The sequence below is a fragment of the Camponotus floridanus genome, unplaced genomic scaffold (genome assembly GCF_003227725.1).
Source record: "Camponotus floridanus strain SB8 unplaced genomic scaffold, Cflo_v7.5 scaffold138, whole genome shotgun sequence".
Classification (NCBI taxonomy): domain Eukaryota; kingdom Metazoa; phylum Arthropoda; class Insecta; order Hymenoptera; family Formicidae; genus Camponotus; species Camponotus floridanus.
Genome location: NW_020229257.1, coordinates 334311 through 360140, shown reverse-complemented (window position 1 = coordinate 360140; position 25830 = coordinate 334311). Strand labels below are relative to the sequence as shown.

Here is a 25830-nt window from a genome sequence, read left to right as displayed (position 1 = left end):
TTCACTCAGAGCGAAATTAGGGAAAAATTTATTACTCATATTATGTATATGCAAACAAGCTGCTTCCATCAAAGGAAAATTTCGATAAAACTAGATTGCATAATTTTTCTAATCTTTTCGACTTGTTTCTTTATATATACTTTGCTATAAAAATTATATAGTTTAATAAAAATGCACTATCTCGCTCGTCCAACTCACAAAAGTTAATCTTTACAAGGGAATTTACAATAATTTACATAATTTTGTAATTCAGCTTTTTCGCGAACTGCTTCCAAACGAATCTCCGTCACCTTCGAAATTCTGATATCCTCAAACGTGGCTGCAGGATCTTTCGCCAGGATCGAGCGCGCACGCGATGCGCGCGACGCACGCGATGCGCGTTTACGGCAACGCTCGGCCGTTTGTCATGTAAATAATATCTGCAGCGATAGACAGCAGGAACGAAAAAGGGCCCAAGCAGGAGGAGAAGGAAGGGAGGAGGTATTCTAGAACGCCAAAGTAAAAAGGCAGGAACGGGCGAAAATAGAGAACGCGAGTAACAAAGAGCCTCGCGTAGCAAGAAGAGAAAGGGGAGATGGGAGCTCGAAGGGTGGCACCATTGTGCCCTTCCTGCATGTCTCTCCGTTTGTAATCTGGACACACGCACGCATGCACGCACGCATGTACGCGCGCACGCAAACAAAATCGCGCTGCAAAAATCATTGGCTCGTAAACGTAATCGGGCCAAGGGGTGAGTCGACTCACCCCTGCGATCGGATTGGCTAATTATGGGGGGTAAGTGGAGGGAGACACAGGGGGATGACGTCACTGGGCGTGCTCGCGACGCTATTGGCCAACATCGTCGAAGGGTGGCAGCTACCCCCTCGTCCCTATTTTTGCGACACCCGGTGTCTCTTTCCGCTGCTCGTTGAGGGGTGCTCGCAAAGCAATGAGAAGAGATGTCGGAGGGTGGAAAAGTCTCGTAGAGAGGAAGGAAGAATGTGAACGAGGCGGAAGGGCGGAACTACCCGCCTAGGGCACGGTTAATCGATAGGGTCTCGTTTCGAAGGTAGGGATGGCTTTCCATCGCGAGGAAGCTCAAATTCTTATCCGGGTTACGGATGCTTTTATTTTTAGAAATGAAAGAAAAAATAGTAGATAATATAAATATTCTATGAATTCATCCAAAAAGATTTTAGATTTCATTGGCTCTTATTAATTATAAAAAAAACTCCTTTCAAATAATGTATCTATAATTCGCGACAAAGTTCGACGAAATTTTTATTTGCAACTTTATATATATTAAGAAAAATATTTAATATATCATAATAAAATGTATCAAAATATACACATGTGTTAGGATAAACGGCATGTAAAATTCCAGATTTCTGTTTCGAATTTTGTCACAAGTTGTACATCATCTAAAGTGAACGTCAGATTATGAAATCGTACAATATTAAAAATAGTCACTTGAGTAAAATAAAATAATCTTCCATTCATAGATATCCTTTTTTCAGTTAAATCTCTCGATGTATTTAATACAATATCCTTTCAAATCTCCATATTAAACTGCAGTAAAGGACATTCTAGAATTCCAGTATCCTTCGACGAATATCGATCAGCCCGAGCTCGATGGCCCTGTCAGAGGGTCCGTCAATCTCTCAAGATACGTGTGGAGGCTGGACCTAGCGAAAGTCGTCAAGGATAATTCAAGGAGGTCACGCACGCGCCAGATGGGCCGCGTGCACTCCCCGATTCTTGAACACGCGTGCACTTTTTCGAATATTTGCAGCTGGCAAGCGCGCGCGAGCGACGACGAGCACGTGGCTCCTTTAGCCGACTCCTGTCAAACTCCTTACTCGCCAGAACGTTGAAGACTTTAACCGTAACGAGCAACGGCATCAAAGAAACGGTCTTTTCACCAATCGACTAATTTGTAGATTATGATTTGAAAGTAATTAAATTAATTAGTCTTCATACAGCATGTTTAAAAAAAAGTCTAGATTCTAATGACAGATTCTTAAAATAACATAACTGTTAGTGAAAAAAAGAAATATTTTAAAAATAGATTATTATAATAATATGAATGAATGAGATATTTTTTGTATAAATTAATTTTTGATTACATCAATATAAATAAATGTTGGATGTATTTTGTGACAGAAATAACAATTCCTGTCAATGCAACCGGCTTTAACAAGTTCGTACCGTTATAACTAGAGCACCGTGGAAACGTTATACAAGGAACCGACGACGCGCGTGGTCGGCGAGTAACTCGACTGCTCGATATCGAATTGCGATATCGATATCGAATTATACGCCGTCTTGAATTGATACTAGTATACATACATAGAGAATGAAGAAGAAAGAAGACAACATAACCGGTTCGGACGACTTTCTAAGTCGATATCTGTTAAATAGACACGTTACAAGGTCTGATTAAATTAATTACTGATATTAAATTACAAACTTGCTTAATACAACAGCTATATAACAACTGTCTTTTTTTCATAATTAACTAAATGACACTCTTAATCCTTCTCTTATAAAATACTTCTCTCAAGTATTAATAATCAAATTAATACAAAATTGGTTTGAATTACGTGAATAATTTTTTCTTATCGGACTATCACATGTTACCAGGAAATCTGGAGATTTTTAAGCAAGAATTGATACACAATCGCATGTAATTGTCGCGAAAAAATATAGAGATTAATTTTATAAATTACAGGTTGAGAGATCAAAACTTGTTAAAATTCCAGCGCGATCTCGGGCGACAATCTTCCTCGAGAATTTCCAATCAGAAAAACGAAACGTTCGCAGGATTAGAGTTCCTTTCTTCCTCGCTTGCTTGGAAAATTCTCGTCTTCTCGTCACGCCGATCGTGCGAAATCGGCCGTGCTGGGAACGCGAATTTCGCGACGGCAGGAAGCGCTGGCAAAAAGACGGGAGAGGAAAAAAAAGGTCCAGAAACTACACCGTGGCCGGTCTCGATTACACGGTTACTTTGGCTTCGTCAATGGAGAGAACGCTGGAAGACGTGAGTGTCTTTCCCTCTTCTCTTTCTCTCGCTCGCCGTCGCGGTTCGACGCGAGCAAGAGAAACCGCACAAAGGGAACATCGCCGATCGCGTCTCAACGGCTTCCTCGCCACGTCCCTCCTCGTCCCCTCGGCTTCCTCTCTCTTCAGCTTCTCTTTTTTTTTACTCGTCCTCCTCCATTTCTCCTGTGTCTCTTCCTCCCGCCACTCCCTGCTCGCTGCCATGCAAATTTATTCGACCGTCCAGATCAATTCAGATCGATTCGAAATCTAAAATGAGTGATAGATTGGATTTAAAGGCATGTCACTAGAATTCTGTTTCGATAGTTATTTCGCGAACTCCATTTTGCAATTATTGGTTTTCATAAATTTCTGTTTTAATGATTTATCGTTCTATACTTCTTGCGATAATTATTATTAATTGATTATACATACTATATTTATATTTTTGCTACTGCTAGATTCTAGTGTTGTAACTTCTATGTTCATAATATTAATTGTGATTACAATTTCTACTTCCAATTTACTTGAATAAGAATTATGAAGTAATTCGAATAAGTAAATGCTTTTTTATTTCATTATTTACAAATACTAATTAATATAAAAGAGATAGAGAGAAAGAAAGGATTCTCCTTATTTTTCTCTGGCTAATTTCTTTAGCGGCCTTACAATTAAAATGCCGTTAATTTGAAATTAATATTTGATCGTAAATATATAGCGCAGATATATTTTTTAATAATTATCATACATGGCACTTGATATATTCAAGTGAATATTTTGATCGGCGACAAATTGGAGATGCAAAGAATGCATTTACGCACTCGAAAAGTCGCGAGGCCGGCGCGTCAAAATAAACATCTGCGCCCTCGATCTCTTTCGAGAAGCTCTCCAGGATCTTTCGAGGGTTTCCTCTACATAGAGGTCTTCGAGGGTCAACTTGTACAAATACGATCGAGACCGAGTCGGCATGAGACGGCTTTCTATTTCCGGTTGCGACACACGCTCGAGAAGACGCACGGATGATCGATCGATCCATCGATCCTCCGTTTGCTTATTTACGGAAATGTATGTAATAGAGATTTAGGAGAACGGTTGTCAACGCAAAACGAAGTCAACGAAAGAAAATACTCAAAGTTAAAAAATCGGGTTATGAGGATCGCGGTAGAGACTTTTGCGAAGCCGACTGACAACTCGGAGATTCGTGATCGAGACTGACAGTTGAAATAACATGTCCTACTAAAAAGGCGATAAAGCGTGATTAGGGTGCGCCTGTGTTAATTTCCTAATTCGCATTTTAATCAACGTCGGCTTTGTCGCCCGTCATTGTCTTTGCCGTACTTTTGTGTCGCGCGAATGGTGTGGCCTCTTTTGTGTCGCGTAATCAGCCCTTACATATTTTTCAATTACGTGGGCATTAAAACGTTTAAATGGCAGCACTTTTTACCCTCTTACAGCGGAGGTTAAAAATGAAAATTGACGTATAAAATAAAGAAAATACAATTATATCACATATCTCTTGTTTATAAATAAATTCAAATAAGTCGTAATGAAATAAATGTCTCCCTCCCCTTTACGTATATTATTAATCAAACTTAAGCTTGTTAATTCGTTCATAAATAAAAAAATGTTTACGTTTAACTAAATTGAATTTGTATTATATGTAATTTTTAAATTTAGAATTAAAAAAAGATTAAAAACAGAATTTAAATTAAAAGAGATTCGTAAATTAAAATTTTTGATGAATGTAAATTTAATTTTCTTGCAATTGTAAAATTAATCTCTCACTTAAAAAAAAATGGGCTCAAAGGTTGCACCGAACCCTTCGTTTGACGATATAAGGCTCAAAGGAGGTACGCGTAACGGAAAGAATTTACGTGGGCAATTGTACACCGGGTGTGCTTTACGAGCTCAACCAGAATCGTATCGTTGCTTCTCCCTTTCGCCCTACAAAACGTTAATATCCTGCGACGAGGAGTTAATGGACAGGCGAGCGTTACCTCGTATAGGCTGGATGATAGTCGACAGTAATATATAGTCGTTGTATAACAAGGTTACGAGCTACAACCCCCGCTGCAACCCTTTTCGCCTCTTAGAGAGCGCCAGCGCGAAACGTGACGAGGACAAATTGCGGACGCATCCCTTTCGTTCTGACTCCCTCGCCCTCGCTTCGATTCTTTTTCTGAACGCATGATGGATGGTTCCACCAGGTGACTCTCTCGTCGCGTTAAGTGCCACCCCCATGCATCTAGGAATGTCAGTGTATATTATCCCCTTTTTATTTCCTAAAATTCTAAATTATCTACATAATACGTGTAGAACAGTGTTTTAAAGATTGACGAAATTTTGTTTGACATTATAATTAATAATCATCGATTATTTCGTGATTATCTACTAAATAAGCATTTATACTTTCAAGTGCTCGAGATTTATTGTTAGAAAATCTTTCGCTCCATTTCCCTTTGTATAAAATTAAAGGATGAAGGTAAGCTCGATGGAAAAACGGGCGAGTTTTTGTGTGCGAGATGACTCGTGCCGACAGATTAATCGTCTCGCATTCGTCTCGCTGTATGGGCGGGTTCATGAAAAAGATCGGCGTCATCTTCTGCGCGTTCAAAAGCAGAGAATCGCGGGACTTTTCATGATTCGTGTTGATTTGAGATTAATAGTAAAATCTCTTCTTCTCATTCCAAAAAAAAAAAGTTAATGTTTCATAATAATATTTCCTGAATATTTTCTAGAGTTTTTTGATCGAAAGAGAATTTGATCTATAAACAACTAATTTTTATAAATAAATATTCTCAACAAACCTTCAAAAAGATTTAGTAAATGTAGAATTATTTGACGCATTTATTTTATATTATATAATTTGTTTCTTACAACAATGTAAGACGCAACTTGCTCTAATTCGAATGAACTAGAATGCGAATTAAGTTTACAAAAGCCGTAAATGTATTCTAAAAATCCAGAACTGTTGGGAATGGTTAGTTTCATTCTTTCTTATACAAACGATTGTGACTCCTAACAAAGTATGATGACCCGAATGGACACTTTTATAGCTTTTGAATTTTTGACTCCGAAATTCATTAATTCTGGAGCACTTTCTCCTCACATTTATAGACCGACACGGAGGCTCAATCAGCGGGTAGTCCTCAAAACGAGGGCCCGCAGAAGGGTTGTTTTACCAAAAGAAAGGACCTTGCTGCCTCTCTTTTTCTCATTGAATCAACGAAGTCTCGCAGCGTGACGTCAAAATAACCAAATGTCAACAGTGTGTCGGAGAGCGTCAACGGGGTGCTTGATCGAATTATAGAGGGAAGGAAGGCGAGGTGGCGCGGAAGGTGGATACAAGGTTGCCCTGCAAGCGAGGGCCCTACTGTCAATTAAATCCTACGGTGTTCAGAAAACTACGGCGCAGCTGTGCGTCTTTTGCTCCGAAAAAAAAGCGGATTCGACGTAATGCCAGGTAAAACCAGGGGGGAGGAAAGTAAGCGGCAGGCGGAGAAAGGGGGTGAAATCAGGAGGCGAGACTGACCACCGCCCATTCGCACGTGGACGCACTGGTAATTTTCGTCATCGTGGCAATTGCGAAAAGTGGACATCCAGTTTCACGATGGACATTGTCCGCCATGGGAGATCAGGGTGCGAGTTTGCACCCTTTCGGGTCTTCTATGCGCTTTTCGTTTCGGCGCCTAATTTACATTTGCGTAAAGCTCGATTAACCGGAAATATTCATTTACGATCTTAATAATATGTATAATAATATTGTAATTTGAAAGTAAACAGAACGTTCGTAGATCAAGTAATATGCATTATAAAAGCTACAAATTACAAGTTAATTAATACGTCAATATATTACCGCGAGAATTTTAATATATGTAAAACTCGATTAACCGGAATATTTATTTACGATCTTAATAATACGTATAATAATATCGTAATTTGAAAGTAAATAGAACATTTATAGACCAAGTAATATGCATTATAAGAGCTACAAATTACAAGTTAATTATTAATACGACAATATATTATCGCGAGAAATTTAATATAAAGCATAGCGCTCGATAATTGGGATTAAAAAACTGGATTAAAAATGATCCGCATTGATTAAAGAACCGGACGTGGCGATCCGTTGTTGAGTATCTCTCCCGATCTTTGTCGAGGACAACAGACGTCGTCGGCACTCGCGTCAAAGCGCTTTATTTTACGCTCGCGACGCGCAAGCCCGCCCGGGTTGATCCAAACAGTTCTCGTCGCCGTCAATAAAATTGTCGTTTTCGTCGATAATAAAAGTACGCGAGAGCGCGTATGGCGTTGCTGTTTATTTGGACGAAGCCCCGGAGCTTCTGCTCTGCTATTATAACCGACGCCGACGACGACCCGCCACGTCGCGAGTACCGGAACTGCGAGAAAGACCGGGCCTTTTCCGCGACATCGGCCACGTGTCCCGGGAATTTGGGCGACCTAGAATCGAACGCGATCGCGAAGCTATTCTTCGAGAGTCTGGTCCCGAGACCCTTTCGAGAGGATCCTTCTATTTTCGACGATTGTAAATGTTACGAAAGCGACGGACGAGACGGACTGTATGAAACGTTACATTCTTACGCTGATATGAAATATTCTTGATTTCGTCATCACTCTTAATTTATAATCATAATTTTAATAATATACAGATTTCCCTTCGCGAAATAAATATTATATTTCGATGACTCAATTCGAGAAAAAGATTTTGACTCATGACTTCAGTTGGATGCATTATAGCCTTTTATATGCATCGGTGCTCAATAATGCATTCAATTGAATTATAATTAAAACTATCGTAATAATAAAAATGGGCTAAAAATCAATTTTAGTTATATCGATACTCTTGTATTTTAAGTTGAACAAAAATTGAAAGAAATAATTATTTGTTATCGATGTGAAAGCTGTAGGTGAACAGAATTTCTCAATTTTTTCTGATCGTTATATATGAAAATATAAATGCAACCTAACATTTATGCAGTATTATGTAAAAAGGCGCGAGGCTTCTCTCGACGACGAGACGCTCGTAAAATCGAAGCGGAGAACCGCGGCCGGTTTCGGCTCTAATGGAATATGATGTCAAGCCGAAGTCCCGCAGGCCTTACACGTGCTGGAAATCCTCCAGCGAGTGTTGTAAATCTCGTTGAGTTATTATCGCCATTTAAACGACTGTGAAATTAGCGTTCTTCACTCGCCCGCGGCCCGATGCGCCTCGTAACTGTCTTCTAGGTGCTAAATTTCGCGCGAGTCCGCTCTTCTTCGGGACCTTCTTCGGGCCCCCGAAATCCTCCTTGCGAATGAGGCGCCCTTTTTCGGACCCCGTTCTCTCAATTCTTTTATATTGTAAGCGACTCGGGGATACCGCGTTGCTCTGAGGTCGTAAATTAAAGATGGACGATAAAATACAGCGCGTCTATGACGATTTTTTAATTAGTTGCAAGTTAAATGATAAATTTTAATGCGCGCATTTTGAATGTAATGTCATTTCTGAAAAAGGAAACAACTGTCTTTGTCTCTCTTATTTCGGCTAAAGGAGTGAATTCAAACAAAAAAAATTTAAGATAAGAAATTTTGAAATCTTAAGTGTCTTTAAATATTATTAATTTTTCTGTCTCATTGTCAGTTACAATATTATTTATAATAATTTGGATTTTTTATGCGTACTCTTTTTTATTTGATTAAAAATTGCGATTTCAAAAATTTCTAAACAATTATTGCGCATTCTTTTTTGATAAAATCGACTTTGTGTATTTATTCTCCATCACCGCAACATTTTCAAATATATCCTTACAAAGTTATTCCCTTACAAATACAGCCTCTTTCATCGCGCATAAATATATAGGTCGCTCCAAAGTCCCACGCGGAGCGAAACGACGGGATTTATACACAGTGTAGATCAAAGAGAGAGAGAGAGAGAAAGAAGGAGAGAAAAGGCGGCGAGAGAACAAGAACGGCCAGTTGGCGTGACGGGAAGTCGTTTCGTCAATGGTCACCGTCTATCGGAGCCGACAATGCACCAAGGATGGGGATGCGATGCAACCCCCTGTCGTCGTCGGCGACGCTTTCGAAGGTGTAAATGGCATAAAACTCCGTTAAAGGCGGACTGCTACCTGCCGGACGCACTTTCGATCTTCGCCACCTTCTTTTCTTCCCTCTCCTCCCTTTTCCCTCGAATTGAAACGTAACGTCGATGCATCCACCATTCAACTCGCGACGAACAACCGTCGTTGCACCTACGCATCTCGTACCTTGGCACCTTAGCTTTTCGGGAAACGCGTCTTTTTCCCTCACGTTTTTCTTTTCACGTTCGTTCTCGCGTCAACGAGCCCCTTTTCTCCGCGAATTCCGCTCTCGATCATCGAATCGAGATCGATATGCACCCTGGAATCCACGCTTTCGGAGCGGAACGGTCTCCTTCTTTTTGACACAGAGAAAAAGAGGAGAAGTCGTGAGAAACTACTGGGTAGTAAATTTAATTTAATTTGCTCCATTCTAACGATGTGATATAAATCTCGATAAAATAATAAGAAATAAAATTTTAGAAATTATTAAGGAAACTTGCACTATGCTAATTATGAGTTTCTTTCAATCATCCTTTGCCGTTTTGCGAAAAAAAATAAAATTATCCATTCGCTAAAAATGTATAAATTAATTCGCATCAATTTTTTAATCGCCATTTAGTAACTTCTGTCAAATTTACTTATAACCTTCATTATTATTTATTTATCCTTATTTCAAACTTATATTACTATATTATTTTTAGTCCTTGTATTATATTAGTTTTAATACTTATATTACTATTATTATTAGTCCTCATTTCAAACTTATATTATTATTATTTTCAGAATCAAATTGATAAGAGTCTTTCAAATATAAATTAATTCACGTATGAAATTTGTCAAGACAATAAATTCAATTTGCATAAAAGAAGGAACATAATTCGACGTTATCCTCTCTCTTCTTACGATAGAAATACAATAAACTTCCTCCTCCTTCGCTCCTTTTTTACTCCCTTATTTCGACGCACTCGCGTAAAATTGCGATTCGGCGCGATCGAGCGCGAACGTTTTCGTGTCCGAGGCGCGTGACGGAAACGCGGGTCCGAATCGAAACCGGCGGCGGGGGCCTTCGTCAAAATCTAGAGGGCAGGTAGCTAACGAGGAGCCCCTCTTCCCCCCCGCTTTTTCTCTCTTTACTCTGACCGCTCGGATTTCCAGAAATGCGCAAGCGAGATACCCGTTAGAGATCCCCGCCAACGGAGGAGCTGACAGTCGGACAATGCGTCCACCCGGTATCCTCTTATGCGTGCGAATTATACGGATCAGAGGCGGCGAATGCCTATCGATCACTAGTTGCCCCGCCACGTATCAATATCGATACATCCTCATCACGCTACCTACTCGGTATGCTCGAGTGCCCGTCCGAGAGACGTGGACGTACACGTCACGTACATAATTGATATCCTCATTCTTCGCCCAGAAGAGGATCTAGGAATGCTTTAAGACGCGGAAAACGCTATCGTTTTCTATGATTTGGACAGTGACGAATTTATTTCCGGTTCTTCTCTCGCAAGTTTCACGTGATGCCAAATGTCATCATATCGTAAATATTTTATATTCTCTTGAGAGAGAGAAAGGGAGATGCTTTCTTCTCAGACTCTGCTTCGTAAATAAAATTCACATAAATTGTAAATGATATATATTTTTGACTCTGATTTCAAAACGTGCAAATATCTCTCTAGAAAAATCTCTCCATTATATTAAATGAAAAATTGGACTATCGAGTTTCTCTTCGAGATATAATTTAACACATCGCGATTAATGTATTCGCAAAACTGCATTCAATTATTTTTATAAATAAAATTCAATCAGATTCGATTACATCGGAAAAATACATAGAAAAATACATATTAGATTATCCATTGAATTTTATGAGTCAGAGAATAACACAAGTTCAATTATTCAATTTCTCAATATAATGGATTAAAAATCCATCAAGCTCCGAGCTTCTCTTGGTAATACCGGCTCAATCGAAACCCCCGCAGGGTACGCGCCTCCAATACATTGTATCGCAAAGTTAATCGACAATTACGCACAGAAATGCGTGGGTACCTTCGTGCCGAGAGCGTCCCGTGAAGATGAACGAAACGAACGGCGACCGGGGCGGATCCTGTCGGCAAACAGGGATAGCGTTACAAATTCCCTGAAAGGGATCTCGGTATTCGAATTGAATGGCTCGTAACGTCGGAGTGGAGAAAAAAAAGGAGAATGGCATCGAATCTCGGAGCCGGGGAGCATCGTCATGCGCCGAGAGCGGAATCAGCGGATTAAGGCGAGATGAATGCGGCGCGGAATCCCGGGCGCCTTGGCCAGGACCAAGAGACGTGCACCCCCACGTCCTGCTCCTCCACCTCGAAGGCTCAAACATGCACGTTTGAATGGCGGGCGATCGAGAGAAAGCTAATCCGCTCCTCATAGAGCGCGTTTAAAAACAGTTTTTTGCGCGCCTCGTGTGTGTGCACGAGATTTCGATCGACAAGGAGGAACAGGAGGGGTTTTTTATGAAATCGAAGCCGATGGATAATATTTTTGCGATACGTATCGACAGTGTGATCGAAAAAAAATTTTTAGATTTATAGGGGCGAAGTTTTTTTATAATCCCTGTGATATACGAGATACAAAAATTTTAATAGATAATTAATAACATTAATCGCACACGCATATGTATAATTTATTTTTGTGCAATATAATTATTCGTATTAATTTTATCGTAACCGAAAAATGTATCCTTGATTTAATTAAATGCGCAAAATTAAATGCATGTTATAGAAAGGGCAGTGAAATGTATCCTTGGGAAATGGACAGGGATCCAATTCACCCTTTCGCACAAGTTGTCCGATAAATGTCAAAACGTCAGTGATTCAAAATGGGGCACTTAAGCGGATTCCCGAAGGATACCTCGTCCTCGGCTTATTTACCCGTTCCGCACAATAATGCGAAGGCGCGAAAACGCCGGGAAAATCGGCAGATTATGCGTATATCTGGGAAAGGCAAACACGACCGATGATCCGTAGCGACTAATATAATGGTCGGGAAAACATTTCTCTTTCTAAACAAAATCTCTTTAATAGCTTGTTTGTCAACTTAACTCTTTTCTTTCACCCGTTATAAATCCCGTTATTTGTACTTTATTCATCGATATTTTTGTATTTTCTACTTTTTTTCCCTACTGTCACACTTTTTCTTGTACTTTTATTTGTTTCCCATCTCTCAAGGACCCTCTCTCGACAATATCCTTTGTGTTTTTATAGTATTTTTGGAAAGCCCTGCATGACAGCGAGAAGACTCATGTTTTACAGCACGAGAAATTGGCAAGAACTATTACGGTCGTTGCCTTTATTATGCCTCGCTTTCCTTTTTCTTTTTCCCCTCTGCCAGAAGAACGCATCTTTCGAGAGCGAGTCCTTGAGAATGAAAAGAGAGACGTAGGTATCCATTGCACCTCGAAAACGATAACATCACCGATCCAGAAATGAGACGATCATCTCTTCTGCGCAAAAGCTTTTAGTTCTTTCGGTTCTTTTGAAGAACGTACCCCGATTTCTGCGACATCGATACATGAAATCGGCGCTAAGATCGACAGGGACGTATTCTCGAAATGCTTTTAATTTTTTTTCGTTTATTATTACTGTATTTTTTGTTTGCTTACATAACATTTTATATTTTATATTTTTTATATTTTAAATATGCATTTTGTCATAAAATTTCTTGTTTATTGTGCTTTTTAAAATTACTATTAAAGATTAAATCAATTTGAAGGCATGGACATTTATAAGAAAATCTAATTAATATTCTTTAGTCATCACATTATTTCATTTGAATTAAAATTTCATGACAGACAAATGCAGTTCGAGATGTCTTATTCAGTTTTTCTGCGTCTAAGGAAAATATGTGGAAAATATGTGGACTGCACATCCCGGTGACATCTGGCCGTTTGCGCGAAATTCGCGTGCAAAAATTACAGAGCGACAGGTTCGCAGGGCGATTTTTTTTCTCGACGATTGTACTGGGCGATAAGTGGTAATTGATTTTACGCCGCTTGATTTACGACCCCCGGGGCCAGCGACACTAAACTCTGCTTTTGGGGTAAAAAGCAGGCGAATCTAACCCCATCGCCTTTCTTTCTTTCTCTCCCCTCCTCGACCGACATGTGTTACCCGTTCATCGCGTCCCGATGGGGTAATACGCGAATTTCCATCTTTATCGGAAAAAAACTGCGACGGGTTCTATTTTACAAAGTCGTCGGCACGATACGTCAAATTATTTCTTTTCGATTATATAGATAAATGTGCTCGATAAGTACGAAAAATAATATATTGAAAAAGTAAGAATTATAATAACAGAAAATCATTTTCTTAAATTACTTATTATTTGTATGCAATTTATATCAGAACTTATCTTCTTGCACTTTTTTAACTCCAAAATAAAAAAAGAAAAGAGACATTCTGTTATTTTTTATCATCAATATTAAATATGATTAATCTATTTATCTATTAAGAAAAGAGAAGAGAAATTTTTAACATCCTTTCGTTTATATCCTTTCATAGAGAGAAAAAGATATATCATTATAATAATTTATTATAAAATGAAAACAATAAAATAAAAATCGCGTACCTATTTTTACTCGTCTTTCTGTCATTGTAACACGTCAACACCGAGGAAGGGCTAACGCACGCTGAACGAAAGGAGAAAGCCCGCTGACATTAAGTCACAATCCGTTCATCGGGGCACCGGGGGGCGCGAGTCGGCAAAGGGCGTCAGAGCGAGTCAACGTCGAATAAATCAAAATAAAAGGGAGGCACACACAACGTAAAGAGAGCCCCATACTGGGCGACGTCCCGGAAAAAGAGTACCAGGGGAAGACCCCAGGGCACACACATCTCGAAAGAGTTACCTGCCGGAAGACTTCGCCTATTAACGACTCCTTCATCCCGGTGCATTACGCGCGCGTCGAGAAATCTTTCTATGGTTCGGAAGCATCGACCGGTGAAATTTTTATTAATGTGCGCGAGCATCGATAATCCTTCTCTCTTTTTTTCTCGGCCTTTTCTTTACAGCTATTAAATCTTTTATTGAGATTCTTAACTGCAGATAATGATAAAAATGTGTGCTTTATGCGCGTTATATTAACTTATCTGAAAAGCGAGATATTGATTCAAGAGAGATATTGATGATCGAGCTAACAAAAATTATCTCTACATCGGCGAGATACAGTATAATTTTATTAATAAATATTATATGTATATCAATGTTATATAAATTATTTTTATTATATAATAAGTATATATCATAAAATAATTATATCAGAAATGATAAGAAAAATATTTATTATATTAATCTTTTCTGTGTGTGTGTGTTTTCCCTTTTCTAAAAATTTAAATTTATTTATTTTCATGAAATGATAAACTAATGTGAATGGTAAAAGAATAAATTTTATGTTTTGAAAATAATCTAATTGTATAATAATTAATATGCTTAAAATTGATGTTTTTATTTCTGAAAAGACAATATTTATGATTAATTTCAAAAATTAATTCTAGTATATAATTATGTTAAATTATCTAAAAGTAAAACTAAAAATTTCTTAATATAATATTAGTCTGTAAATTAGTTTTTATAAAATTTTGACCAAAAAACAAATTAAATTTAATATTCATAAATTTTACTAAATTTTTACAGAAAACTATGAACGTTTGTGCCATTCAATTTTCCCTTTGATATATCTTTAATTAGAGATAACTTTAATTTCCGTTTTAAAAAATCTCGATCGACGTGGGATAATTAAAGCGTTAATAATTTCGATAACGCAAATAATGATAAAGTCCTGATATAAAAGACCGATATAAAAGACCGATATCTACATTAATTCCGGAAATTTCATACGAAAGGTCTTTCGATCGTGTTAGAGCTCGAGTTTAAAGTAGGCGTCCCCCTTGAACATCGGTCAGGAAGGGGGATGCGCCGAAATTCCGCGGGACAACGCTTTTATCGCGACGAGGAATCTAATTACGCCGGACGCAGGCGCCGCGACGTATCTCGGCGGCCATTGCGACGTCGTCATGGTTACCAGGATGGAGATGAGGAGGACGTTGCCGCCGAGGTTGGCGATCGATATGACGCTCGTCGTCGTCGTCGTCGTCGCGAAATTATTTTCAGCATCGGCAAATTGCGATTAACATAATCGGCATTGGGCGTGATTTTATACGAAAATATCCCATTTGTCAAACTGCCGAAAAGTAGTAAAGGAAAGAAAATGAAAGATAATATAAAAAATAAGTATTAAAAAAATACAAATTTTTTATATGGGTTCGGTAATTTTTTCTTTTTTTGAAAAAGAGAAGACATCCAGTTAAAGCGTCAATGATTTCGAACAAACGCGATGAGGCCCGGGGCCGACAAAAGGGCATCCATAGAGATTCCGCTTTTCCCATTTTATAATCCGCGAGCGGAAGGGGTTCGCGATCTGGTGCATTGTGCGACATAATTTACTGTCTGCAAACAGATCGGGGCTCCGATGTAAAACATGCGCAAACACGCGTCCCCGGAATTTAATGCCGGCGCCGACCCGGTTAGTTTCTCGGTGTCGTTTTTCGATTGAAACGTTCCCGGACGCGAGCATTATATCGGGATTTGTTCGGGGTGGCCCGAGAAAAGCGACTCGAGTTCAATTGAGTCGTATACCCTCGTATCGGGGCTTGTCTGCCCTCCGAAGACGGTGCGAACCGACCCGAATTTCTCTCATCGTCACGTTCACTTTGTTGCGAAGTGTCGATATCACATTTTCTTCTCTAACAACAGGCAGCACGAAGGCAAATAAAAAGGATTATACCCGAGAGAAGTATGAACATACGTCTGGTAAGATAATTTTTGAAACCATACAGAAATAAAATAATATACTTTTGTGTATTTAATATTTTTAATATTAATATTTTAAAGCAAAATTTAATTCTAATATTTTTAACCCTATAAAATTTACAATATCATTAAATGTAATCGTATCTTTTATAATTCTTAGTTATATTTTTATTATAATTTTATGTTTTCGAGAATAAAACCAATCTGTATTTCATATATAATAATAATTAAGAAAAATAACTTATTAAAAAAGATTAATAATTACATATGTAAAAATCTTTATAATCGCTTCCTAATTTTTAAATTTTCAGTTTTATTATATATTTTGATTTTAATTTTAATTTAAATTTTGTTCTTCTTTATTTTTACTTTTTATTTTATTTTATATTTTTTTAAATTTTATTTCTACTGCATTATAGATTGTAAATTGCATTGACTGCAGAGATTATTTCATTTACATTACAATAAGTATATCGGGGCTTTTTTCGGACAAATTTCGCTAACGCGAGGCTGCGATTTACCCTCGTCCTCAGTCAGAGAGACTTCAGACTCCCGTATCCAGGGGGATATGAATATTTGCAGGCACGTGTCCCTCCCGTCATGGCAGTGCCAGGGGGTGGTCAGGGATGGGCCGACCTTTGAGCTACTCCGTATTTAGTGTTCTAAGCTCCCGGTAATTGCCAGCATCACAGGGGATCACGATCACAAATACCGATCGTGCGCAGAATCGACGCGACTACGTTTAATTACACGTCACGTACGCGTGAACGTCTCTATTATAGTATAAATACATATTGTTCACCTCCCTCCCCTTCGGCACCGGATGTTCTTTCAGCTCCAGATACTGGAGATCAGACCGAGAGAAACGTAGTGATTCTAATGAATGTCGACACATGCATAGTCACGACATCACTAAATACTATTGTAAGAGTATTGAAGAATTTTTACAAGAGAGATATAAAAATCTAAATTATCAATATTATTATATTACTGATTTAATTATACTTTTATTCGCTCAATTTTACGCATTTTTATTAAATAAACTCTCAGAATATCGCGCATATAATGATGTTAATCGCGTCGATTATATAAAATAAAAATTATCGTTAGCGTGAAATATATTTCGCTCACAATATTAATCTTTGTTTTTATACAATCGTCTCGCTTGGCTCTTAATACGGGGGTGGCAAAACACGAGCGGATGGAACGTAATTATGGCGTATCGAACGTCTCTCTCCGCCAGATGCGGCGAGTTCCAAACGAGCGCATCGCACAAAAACGCGAGCGATAGCCTCGGTAGCGATTGAACCGATTCGGCCGTCAATCAAAGTCGAAAGTCGAAAAGCCGACGCGGGTTGCTCTCTCGATGACAGACGGATGGACAGACGAACGGTTCAGGTAAATCGACGTATCGCGTTACGAGGGTCACCCCGGATCGATCGAGGACTGACGAAAAGTCGGCAAGGTACTCGTAAATAGAATACATTTCCTTTTCCCTCGTCGTGTGATTGAAATTTACGTTCACGATTCGTGCACGTTTTTTATTCGCTCTTTCGAGAGACAGGATCATTTCGAGATCACGCAACTTCCGAAATTTGAAAGACAAAGGGAAAATAAAATCTGTTTGAAAAATAGGTCGATCCCGTGTTTTACAAATAAAAATATTCTCTGCATCATTCTTTTTATAATTTTCTTTCCAATTTGAAATCGAATTTTGTACATGTTTAAATTATTTTTAATAATTACCAGACTCTCAAGATTAAACGATAAAATACATATATTAAATATTTATATTATTACTATTAATAAATATTAAATATTTATATTATTATTATTAATAAATATGTATTAATAAATATTATTTAAATACATATATTAATACATTTTCCATCATTTGTTTTAAACTTTGTTAATTTTTGGGAGTTTAGAAATTAAGAAAGTCATATTTTTGACCGCAATATATTTGCCAAGATGTTAACTTTTTTGTAAACCTATTTTTTCGCGTCAGTTATACAGTGCTTAAGGCGCGTTACTTCAGCAACGGTATTCGCCGAGGCGAGTTTCGTAAAACGCGCGGGGACGAGCGTCGATTGTCTCTGCGGTTTTTCGCCGGCCGCAAAATAAGGCACCGGCCGCGGTATTCCGACCACATCCCGCCGATTTTATTCCGCCTGCATTGCACGCGGAGCCATAAAACGTGATCGCCGCCGTAAGCGACGTTTTGCGACGTAATGCGATGCGAAAATCGCTCGGGCATCACGGGAGAAAATTATTCTTCTCGTCTTTTATCTTTCAGCTTCCCTCTCGCACACGCATGTAAGAGAGGAGTCTCAAAATATAGCAGCGAAATAATTATTAAAAAAAGTTGCAAATTTTAAAATTTAATCTATATAGGAGAATTTAAGAAATACATACGTCGCGCAAGATCATAGAACTGACTCAAGATTGGAGCGGAAAAGCGAAAATGATGGACGTACAGAAGGCAAACGAGAGAATCCGGCGCGATTTGCATATCGCTCCGTCACGACCCTTTTTATTCTAGCGCCGCACGACGAAAGAAACATCTGCATCAGAAAGAGAACGCCGCGCAAAGTGGATTACGGTAATGGATCACTCGCGATTGATCGGATTAGATTACGACGGCGATCTATCGTGGCGATACCGTAATCGGTGAACGGGCTCAGTCGGTGCGAAATGACATACGTTACGCGATACGATTCCCGGCCATTGATTTTCTGATTCTGCAATTATCCCGATAGATACGCGATTTTAATTCTTCGTAGGGCGAAAGCAAAGAAATTCGATAAGAAATTATATCTCCAAATTTTTTGTAATATTAAAATAACACTTGAATATTCCTCTTGAACATCAATTGATCCTAATCCAATTTATAAACCGCACAATGATCTTTAATTTTTCTTTTTAAGGCATTTTAAAATTTAATTCAATTTAAGAAAGAGAGAGAAAGAGGCATGAATTCTTTAATAAATATTTTAATGAATAAAGTCGATTTTCTCTCTATTAATAAAGATTTTATTTTAGATTTTATTAAAGATTTTATTAAAGATCTCTTTCCAATTTTTTAAATATTCAATTTATAAATAGTTTGACAAATTAAATGTTTAATTAATATTTTGATAAGATGGAATGTTTTTTAAATTTAATAATAAATTAAGTAGCTATTTGAAAAGTTTAATTTAAAAAAGTTTCTTACATATATATAAATATTTATAAAAGAAATAAAAATAAAAATGTATGGAAGATCGTAGATAATTTGCTCGCGAATTTAGCTTTATTTTATGGTTTTGGAGGCATGTTAGAGGATATATCGTATGCCAAAAGGTGCCCCGCACCTTGCGAAGGGCGGCGCAGCATTGTACGAGTCTCTAATTGGCGCTAATTTCGCGAACCTGCACTCTCTCTCTTTTCGTCCATATAACGCAAACAGAAACACGGGATACGCTCCATCACTCGGACAATATTGACCCTATAGCGGGTGAAATGACAGGAACGCGGGGATCACAATGGCTGCGCGCCGCCCCCGCCTGTGCACTGCCAAAGCGTCCCATTCATTCCGTGCTCTCGTGGAAGCACTGACAGCCGGTCATTAGGTGAATACGAGAACGAATACGACGCGTGCACATTTAATATGCGCGAGTATGCTTCAGCAGATCGATCCAAATGTAACAGCGATTTCCGGCGATTTAAACCGTGGATTTCGCGAGAAAATATAATTCGCGAGTGACATAGTTGCACGTGATGCAAAATGTTGAAAATACATTTCTTCAAGAGTTAGAATTATAAAATTATTTTTGTGTAAAATATTATACATATATTTTATATTATTTTATAGAGGAAAGAAGATTCGATTCCAGGTTAATCGAAGAATTTCTAAAATATAAGTACGTGATTAAACATTAAAAATTGAATTAAAAATTTCCTCGATAATACTGTCGTTCGCGATATCCCGACGATTTTTTCTCGCATCGTACAGATCGCGACTCAAGGACTTCGCAAAGGATCGACCTAACGGAGCACTCGGTCCTTTAATCTCGGGGTCAGAGCAGGAAATTAAAAATTGAATAGCCAGAAACATCCCTTCAATGCACCGTCTCGTACCTCGATATTGCGTGATATTCTCGTCGTGCATACACGCACGCACGCATGTGCCATTGTCCCGTGACGTTGATTTGACGTAATTGGCACCAGGAAGGAGCCGAGCGGGGCAGCAATGATTGGGATAAGCCGGAATAAGCCGGGATAAGCCGTGCGTGGATTTTCCAGGAGGGGCGCGAGAATTTCGACGTATTTTTTTTCCTACGCGCCACCGTTACTTCACGGGATCATTTCGTTCTTTCCCCCATTCCTCCCCACCCTCTCCAACGAATCACTTAATTCTCGATACACACAGTATGTCAAACAGTAAATTAACGTGCAATTTAAAAAATTGTGCAGGATGATTTTTTTAGACGTATTGAATTTTAATAATAAACTCTCAAAACCGATTTATAAACAAGTTTTCTATTTTCTGTTTTCCCTATCAAAAATTTTTAATTTAATCCCCTAATACAGTAGAATGATAAGCGTAAAAAAATAATTTCTAAAAATCTAAAAAATCTTTTAAATGTTATAAAAATGTTATAAAAATATCGTTTAAAACTATTTTCATAACAAGCTGCACAATTTTTCGTTAAATTATTAAATTTATGACTGAAAAAAAATACAAATTAAATTCGTCTGTCTTTCACACGTATTAAAGATACATTTATGATAGAAATATGTATTCACATGATTCTTTAATTTAATTCCTTTCGATAAAATAAAATGGGCATCCTTGATATTTCTCAACGCGATTTTTTCAATGTAAATTCTTTTCTCTTTCGAACACGTTAACACAAAGATTGAATGAACTTTTATTTTCACGATTTCTTCCCTATTTGCATTTCATCGTTTGAAGGGATGTTGGGCAAACCTGCCCGAGGTCCGGAGAATGCCCATTCGTCACGCGTTTGAAATGCACGGACTTCGCTTTGTGCGTCGCATACATACGCATATGCACGCACGTACGTATGTTAAGGATAACGAGTGGTTTTCGCTGTAATGCGAACGTCAAACACTCAAACACATACCCCAGGCTCAAGCTTGTGAGAGCGAACACCTGAGTATGCGAGAGCGGAGCTCGCCTAAGCTTCATCGGGGTCGCGCTTTAGCTGGGATATCGCTGTCTAATCGCAAATGCATTTCTTATCACGTATCTCACTTTGCGTATTATGTATTGAAAATAATTTAACTCTCTTAAGAACTTCAATCTTTATGTAATTAAAATTAACAAATTTTTATAAATTTATATTTATAAATTTATATTTATAAATTAAAATAATGAAAATTCATATTTTTGCACATTTTTACTTTAATATAAAAATTATATAAGAATATAATAGATATTAATTATTTATTATTAATTATATCCAATTTTCAATCATATATCAAAAGAAATTGCTATATTCTTATCGCGTCACAGAAAATTAAATCGATTGAAGTTCTTATTAATTTAAAATCAATGAAATGCTTGTGCGACTTCAATTTTATTAATAAAATCGTTGTCACTCACTGCGTAATCGTGATGCTCCAGACGATATCTCAGGACCAATTAGCAAGGATGCGATGTACGTTGTCCTTTTATGTCGTCAGAGGGGCGCACATGATTTCACGGATCTTCGTCGTGGCGAAGGGCGTCGGTATAGATTGCGCATCTGCGACACACAAAGGAAGAGCGTAAAATTTAAATAAATGTCCGCCGGCGGGCCACGCCGGATACGGCAAATTAAGTGACATGCTAATCACGTCTGGCGATACATGCGCGAATGAATAATCGTTTATTCTCTCTCTTTCTCCTCCCCCCGCCGAAAGAGAAACCTGTTTACGCGCCCTGCACCTTGCGCGATTGTAAACGGTATTAATTTTACACACGCGAATAAAAATAATATTCTACTATTATATATAAATTTGATTTTTATATATCGAATTATTTGTAACTCATTTAAACTTAGAAATAATCTTAAACCATCCCAGGAAAAGAAAGAAAGAGAAATATTTGTGGAAGATTAAACATTAAAAAAGTATAATTATTTAATTATTTAATAATAAAATTAAAATCATTATTTATAAGAATACGATAGTAATAATTAATATGAATTAATATAAATTAATACATATATTCTCTTTTACTTGAATAATATTATTAAAACTAATAATAATAATAATTATTCATTTTACGTTTACTCTTGTTTATTCAAGACAAAAATTTAGAAATTAAAAAAAACTTTTTATTTTTCATATTTTATATATATGACGATTTCAAAATTAAAGTCTTCGCAGATCGAAAAAACCATCTGTAATGACTACGTCAAAAAAGAGCAAACGCAATTATATGTCACGCACTCGGCGCGCAATCGCATGGAAAGCTCTCGGCGAATTCAAAGTGACCGAATTCTTTCCCCACGTTGACACGTCCGTAAATGTATCACCTGGTCGTGTTCGACAACAAAAAGGGTTGAGCAGTCGATCGGAAAGAAATCGTCATTACTGCGAACGCCCCTCGATCGAGCAGGCGCGAGTTCATTGAGAGGAAGAATCGGCCGGTTTCCACACGAAGCGTAACCGATTTCGATTTTCGGGAACAAACGTTTTATTCCACGAACCGAATCACGAACTCTCTCGAATTCGCCTCGTTTTAAATATAGCTTTCGTCTTGATATAATTTTGCAAATTTAATTTTATTTAATTTTTTTATAGCAGTTCCACATAAAAATTTATCACTGATTACTTTTAATTAAGTTTACCTTTGCCAAGAGATTATAAGACTAGTTTATTGATTATTTTGCTTGAAAGATTAATTCTTAAAAAAAATAACTAAAAATCTTGCTATAAATATCTCGAGTTCATTAATTATCGAAAGATTTATAACGTATATTTCTCTATCTTTTTTGTACACATTTATACGTAAGACAATCTTTTTTAAGTCTGTATTTAAACAGTAATAATCGTAACAAACGTTGGTACATTCACGTTTCGTTCCCATTGACTTTAATGTTCCTGTTGTAATAGGGTTAGTTTTTACAAGCAAAATAAAAAAAAGATGTGGATCGGGTCTATCTGTAATTCGTCCCTGGGAAACGGCAAAGTATTTTCTATGACGAAATAAAAATATTCACATTAAGTGCGTAATATATATTATATGATTTTTGCAAAAATTGGACCACGACTGACTATCTGCCTTATTTGAATCCCGAATAATAATTCTAAAATCTGTTAATCATAATATTGTAATAATTATAATCCATAAATAAGCGATTAAGAGACGAATAAAAGCGTAAAATATCTCGTACCACGCAATTGATTCTTTCAAAAATATCTCACCGTTTACGATGCTACATTTATAATTAGAATTACTGCTTATCAATAATATAATACATTAATTCCATTTAAGAGAATACAAATTGTATATTTCGACGATATTTTCGGATTTACCCGTGCGTATTCAACAAAAAAAAACATCATTTAATTCAAGAAACACAAGTCTTCATTGCATTCCATTAAATTAATTAAAATAAGGACTTACCGTTTGATAAATAAGTGTGAGAGATGATTAAATGATTCGTACAAAGTATTTGTTCGGAAACACGTCCGATTCCGTCGCCGGCGGACGCGTGTGTGACGTAGCTCACTCAATGAGACTCACACAATGTTTACTTTTTTCGCGCGTGCCCGTGACGTCATAGAAGAGACCTTGACATTCTTTACAATCCGCCGGCCGAACCAAAACATTATCGTACAGATGTACGTACATAATATATGACATATAAATATGTAGATATTGTTAATGTATATTAAATGTAATTTAAATATAATTTAGTCAATTATAATATTAGCAAATATAATTATAGTTAAGCAAATATAATTTAGTCAATAATTTAGGCAAATATAATTTAGTCAATTTTCGTTCTCTTTACTCTTAGAGATAATTTAATATCATGGCATTTTTATTTCCCTTTTCACTTCCCTTTTATTCACCTGCCTTGAGCTTTCATACTTTTTTCAACGACGTATTACGTACAATTTCCGCGATTCGCGTGTATGCAAATTTGCGTTTTCCCGCCCCCGTTAAATGCAAAACAAAATACCGTGAGGGATATAGGACCGTGAAAAATCATAAATCACGATAAAGGGATGTGCACGTGCACCCTCTCGTGTATGCGTGAGAGAAATCGTCTAGGAAAACTATTAACACTCTGTAACGGCGAAAAGATAAGGGATTAAAGGGACGAGATACGCGATGTGGTCGAAATGTGTTTTGTGCATGTGTTACCGAGAAAAAAAGCTTCAATTTCATAATCTAGGAAATATTAATATTAGACTGAAAATTAAATTTATATAAACGGCAAAATAATGAATAAATGAATTCAGAAATTAATATCAATGATAACAAATCAATAATAAAAATGTCATGTTAATAGTAATCAAGTAATTTAATTTAATTTTATATATATATATATATATATTTTTTTTTTTTTTACAGAGATTTAACAGGAGAATAATACAATATTTTTTGTGTGTATGTATATTATTATGTTTTGTTAAATCTCTCGCAAATTAAGAATCCAAAATAATAGAAATCAAATAGTAAATATTGCTTAATTTTTTAAATTCGTTCATATTCATAATCTAAATATTATATATGTGTGTAAAATAATGCATACAATTAAAATATAAGAAAAATAATTAACAATTCATCTAAATACTTTATTAACTCGCGTATAATTTATCGTGGTCGTAATAATGCATTTCAATTAACGCGATTACCCCTATGTCGATTTCTAACGGAGAACACGATGGTCCTGGAAGCACCTGCGAGCCTGACAGAATAATTCATGGAAATATAAGGTCGACAATTAGGTAATAAATAGTCGGAACACCCAGTCGGTCTCCCTCTCTTTTCTCTGCGCCTACTCCTCCTTCGCGTTTCGCTACGTCGTGCACGTCGTTGAAATCGACAAGGGAGTGAATTAATAAAACGACCCCCGGCTGCGTATGTGTGTGCAATGCTTGTAAATGTGTATACGTCAGGCAGCGACCCGTTGCACAGATGTGCCCCTCTGCAAAGGGCGCGTTTCTTTTATTTTATTGCCGGGGGTTAATGGAATAGTTTGCATGCCCTAAACAATCGACGCACACGAATATTACATTCCTCCTTCGATCCTCGACATCCAGGACCACCGTCAGTTGTAGGAAAAGGATACACGAGATATCTCGATCAAATGCCCGTGATTTTTCAGCTCTCGGAGATAATTAATCACGTTCCATGCGTTCCCGAGTAAATCACAATCTTAATATAATTTATATTAAATATGTAAATTAGAGAGAGAAAATATATATATAATTTAATAATCTAACTTATATAAATATTTTATTAAAAGTTAGCAAAAATTAACGCAATTGAGCTCGTTAAATGTGATACAGTGTTGGTGCAATTACGCGCGACAATTTTTTTTCTGCGACCCGAATCCGCGTTAGGGTATAGGAACGATACAATGCATCGGGTGGAAAAAAGGTCTCGTCACCTACCGGTGCACCGCGTGAGATCGCAAATTCGAAAAATTTCGACTGCCATTAATCGTTCCTTCGTAGCGACGCGGCTTTGTTCCTGCGATGACACGCGTAAATCTGTCGCTAAACGACTTTTTTCACCCGCGAGCGAGTGTTCGCTCATGCGAGTTCCATCTCGCTTTAAATCAAAATTATTATCGAGCATCAATGTTCAAGTAAAAACTTCAAAAAATATATATAATAGAGTATAATAATTATTATAAATTATTATAAA

General features: G+C 37.2%; 1 long non-coding RNA gene across 1 annotated transcript in view; it reads right to left on the bottom strand.

Annotated features, from left to right (window-relative positions):
• The window catches only part of LOC105248124, a 34755-nt gene extending 11104 nt beyond the window's left edge, over positions 1 to 23651 (bottom strand). Inside the window, exons 1-2 of the long non-coding RNA XR_888948.3 lie at positions 23572 to 23651; positions 21562 to 21703 (exon numbers count right to left, since the gene is read on the bottom strand). This is a non-coding gene — a long non-coding RNA (uncharacterized LOC105248124). The remainder of the gene's footprint in view (positions 1 to 21561; positions 21704 to 23571) is intronic.
• Between the last annotated feature and the right edge of the window lie 2179 nt (positions 23652 to 25830).